The sequence below is a fragment of the Pangasianodon hypophthalmus genome, chromosome 12, assembly GCF_027358585.1.
Source record: "Pangasianodon hypophthalmus isolate fPanHyp1 chromosome 12, fPanHyp1.pri, whole genome shotgun sequence".
NCBI lineage: Eukaryota > Metazoa > Chordata > Actinopteri > Siluriformes > Pangasiidae > Pangasianodon > Pangasianodon hypophthalmus.
In genome coordinates this window covers 6,551,096-6,555,916 of record NC_069721.1, presented here as the reverse complement: position 1 = coordinate 6,555,916, position 4,821 = coordinate 6,551,096, and positions in this window count along the sequence as shown.

Here is a 4,821-nt window from a genome sequence, read left to right as displayed (position 1 = left end):
TCCAGCATGATTTGTTGAAAATTTGCACCCACTTGTGGGCCATGGGAAGAGAAGACGTGTTACTGAATGAAGCAGGGCATCACAAGGCAAATTATAGGTAATTTTACATCACAAGATTAGAATAATGGTGTTCAAGTTGGACAAGCAGAGAAGGGCTATTCAAAAGGGGCAATTACTGACAAGGCAGATTTGGGAGAGCACTAAAGGGTGATGGTGCAATGAATAGGGGATAAGGAGTGGGAGATGTGTTGATTAATGTCGAGAAGAAAATACCTTAATAGAGTCACCGTACTGAGAATGCGTAGGCTTACTGTGACAATGGTGCCTTGTGGGTTTTAATTACAGTATATCAGCAGAAAGGGGAAAACAGGATGTCTAATTGTTGTAAATCACAGTGGATTCAGGACCCTTGAGGAGGCACGAGCCTCTCGGCAGTGATTGGTATTATTATTATTATTATCATTATCCCAAGCGGTGTGACAAAGGATAATTTTGTGTTCACATGTGGTATAATTTGGAGGTTTGTTTTTATACTACCAGTAAGGCTTATCACTGCCTATACATACATGAGATCTACAAGTCCTACAAGTACTACAAGTCCTAGATTGATATTAGTCTCCCTTCTATGTACCACTAAAGGGAACACAAGTACAGAAAGGAAAGGCTTGGCTTCAGCAGTACATGCTGAGCACTTATTAAACAGAAGCTATGGCTGTGGCTTGTTACTAAGGGATGAAGGGGTTTTACCTGCAAGTCAAGATGGCTCTAATTTCCAACCTCCCTGCTGCCATCCTAAGTGCTTCCCAATCCATAAGGTGAACGAGGGTTCACTGGTTCACAGCTGTCAAGAACAACTCTCTCACTGAATCTTATTTACGTTTCAAGCAGAACGAGGCTGCCGAGTGATGCCTGTTCTGAAGTCGTTTCTGCCTGGCAGCTGAGCCCCATCTTTTCATGGCAACATATGTGTTCCCCTAAGCACCACTGACCGCTGGCTCAACCTGCATTTGCCACCCTAGAGACCCTCGACATAACTTTCTGGAAATTGTTTCTCAGCAAAAGGGAATGAAGAGTGAACTCAACTGTCTTTTTTAAAATCTGTTGCAAGGCAATGTAGTATCACATTCAGAGTTCAACAGTTCACGCATGCTGCAGAACCCAAGTGTTTTCTGTGCATTATGGGCGGCTGACCTAAGCTCTGCGATGGCCCTGTTATCCCACAAAAAAAAGTGTTTGCCTGACTGGGAAATGTGTACCAAGACAGTGCCACCTAGTTCAGTACCACAAGACCACACACGATGTACAAATCCATGAGAATACAGATATTGTACATATGGCTGAAGTTTACTGCCCAAGGCTTTATAAGCATTTCTGGTATAGATTTCCAAATGGAATTGGCATAACATCTCACTAGAACAGTTTACTGTTTTTCTTTAAGAAGCAGCTTTTGTAAAGAGCTGACAGAATAATCATCCTGTAGGGTGAACTAAGTGGCTTGACAGGTTTTATGTGTGAATATGGCTCTTCCCTTTCTTGTGAAAATAGGTTTGTAATTCAAGCTGCTAGAAAAGCAAGGCAAGAGACCTTTATGACTAATTGCACAGCTATGGGATGTCCTGAAATGACTCACAGTTGACCAGGCAACCATCTCAGCTATCTCCACATAGCACACCATTGATCAAAGCCACATAACAAGCAGTATCTTTCTCTTTCCTCAATTCCAAACATTATCCGTCTCTCACTAACTGTACGTCATCAGATATTCTTCTCAGGATCTGAGATTATTGTGTATGTGAGCTGCACAAATTGTTCAACAGTCAGACTTGACAGCTCCTGGTTTCTCTAGGCCACAGTGACCCTGAGTAAACCACTGTTTGCAACATCTGTGGTAAGTGTGTTTGGTCATGCCTAGTCATTATTTTTCCTTTTTTTCCCACATATTTCAGAAACACATCTTCAATAAACCATGTTTGACATGACGTCAGGTAAGAGAGTAACCCCACATTACACAATTCCAACAGAGGTGCCATACTTTTGGCTACCTATTACCACAAGAAAAAAATTATACACATCAAATTGCAGCTTAGTATCCAAAGTTTCTAAACACAGGATATTTTTGGGAAAAAGCCTTCATCAACTGTGCAAGGGAACATTTATTCATTTTAAATTAAAATTCATTTTAAATTTATTTTAAATTTTAAAGTATATTACTCATAGGCTCATCTATTTCATTATTTACTAATACCACCATAATCCATTAAATCCGTAAATGTATACAGTATGTAACTTGCAAATATATTTTAATATATTACAAAAAATGCACTTCACTAAATATTGTGAACATTTTTATAAGAACATTTAAAATATTAGTTTAAAAACCCCACAGTATTTTATATGTAAAAGGTAAATACTAAATATAAAAGTTAGCTTCTCTTGCCTTTGTATATAAATATTATATATATTTATACATTACAGAGAAACATTTGGGTTTTTCATCACCAAATATTTTTTTGTTTGTTTCTCTTTGTACCATCTTTAATATGAGCACTTTGTTTTGTCAACAGTATTCTAGCTGAAGTTGGCCATAAATAAAATTTTTAGAAAAAATTATAATGTCCCATCTTCTTATTTAGAATCATTTTTAGGCCATTGCTGATTTGCTGCACAATGCAGTGTAGCTAACAAACAGCATCAAAACACTTTTCACCTGCACTAATGATTACTAAACTGACAGTAATCTACAGACATCGAGCCTGTACGTTATTCAGCTTCATGCCTGGTGAAGCTTTTTTTTTATTATTTGACAAAAAACAATTTAGAAAAACCCATATCACTATCTCTAGAACCTGAGAGAAATATATTCTGAGGAATATATAAGTAAGAAAAATAGAAAAAGCTAAAATAGAAATTATTATTATTATTATTATTATTATTATTATTATTATTGTTGTTGTTGTTGTTGTTGTTGTTGTTGTTTGTTATGTGGGGAAATGTATGCACCTAAAAATTTCATTTTCGAAAAATATAATAATAATAATAATAATAATAATAATAATAATAATAATAATAATAATAATAATAATAATAATAATTGTGGTTGTTGTGGTTGTGTTTATTTTATCACTGAGCTTATTTAACTAATGCTTTGGATTAAGCTTCCCTTAGCTAATGTTATTTACTGCATTAGTCAACATTAACAAATGATAAAATTCAGCATTAATAAATAATAACTGTTAGCTAAATACACCTACACTGCGGTTTATTTAATCCATGACCAAAAATAGGTCTAAATAAATAAATAAATAAATAAATAAATAAATGCTGAGAGGTTACTGGACCCTAGCTATTCATTTATTGTTTCATGTTCAGGGGTTTGTCCATGTTGTTCATGTTGGGCTTCATTTTACTGACTGATGGGAGAAACTTTGGCTAATGTACTTCATGCTCTTTATTTGGATTATTTAATTTATTACTATAAAAAAAACACCAATTAATATAAGTGTTGGCTACTTTGTTAACGCTATTTACTGTGTATTAGTGCTAATGTTCATAGTTTGCTCATAATGTTAGGAAACCCTACTTACTCTTCTTCTTCTTCTTCTTCTTTTTCAGTGTATGTCATGTCAGTGTATCATATGATCCAGGTAACGTTAGTTTCTGATTGACCTGATGTTAAAGCTCAGTTTAGCAATATACAGTAAAGAACACAATGTACCCAATAAAACACCTGAAAACTGAAGAACTCGTATTCTGTAGTATTCGTGTGTGTCCACGTGCACGTGAATCAGCACTGTTAAGCACTGTTATTTGCATAGCCTGTTAAGTTCATCCTTTTTTTTTTTTTTTTTTTGTCTGATGCTTTTGTTTGGTGCTTGTATATGTATGAGCACCTCTCCCTGAGGCGAAGGGCTTCAGTACAGTCACCCCTTTAATAAAATCCAGTGACTCCATCATGTCTGCTCGCCTGTCGCCTCATGCAGCCTGCTGCATAACACACAAGCATCCGGGCTTTAGATCACACACCATCACTGCGTTTAACGCTGTAACCAGGGCACAGCACTGACAATAAAACAACTGGCTCAGGGTTACACTGAGTGACTTGTATTTAACTAACTAAGTCTTGCATGCACGTTGTCACTATGCGTAATGCGTAATAATTCGTACGACTTCTTTCGTATATAAGGTTAGAGTTATATAGGGTGGAGTTAATACAACACTGTGTTACATCATGAGCACTGTGGATATATGGCTGAAATGAAATGGCAATTCAAGTCCAGGTGGATCGAAATGATCAACGCAAGACATGATTCAAGGTGAATAAATAGTGTGATGTGCGCAATAAAATCAGATCTGATCATTTTATTTATCATGTAATAATGATATAATGATTTTAATGTATATGTTTATTTTACTGGCATAGGCACACCCAGATGTGTGGCTGATCAATTTATTTTTTGTTTGTTTTTAATTTTTTATTTTATTTTATTTATTTATTTATTTATTGAATTTGTCCAAAATTAGATTTTGGTATCATCTTCATTAAAAAAAAAGTAAACTAAATGTATTTATATAAACATTGACCTTTGACACAGGGCAGGTTTGGCATTATTGTCTCTGATGTGTAAAGATTTAGTGTGTAGTCCTAAGCACTGACATTAATCAACTAAAGAAAGAAAGAACCAGTGATATTCGAGGTTAGCTGCAATTTTGCTGTCTAATAGGAGGCCAGACTATGATAAATGCAGCCTGTAAAACTGACTTCTGCATGCGCAATGACACACTTCCCATAAGTGCTGAATAAGTGCTGAAATACTGATTCGT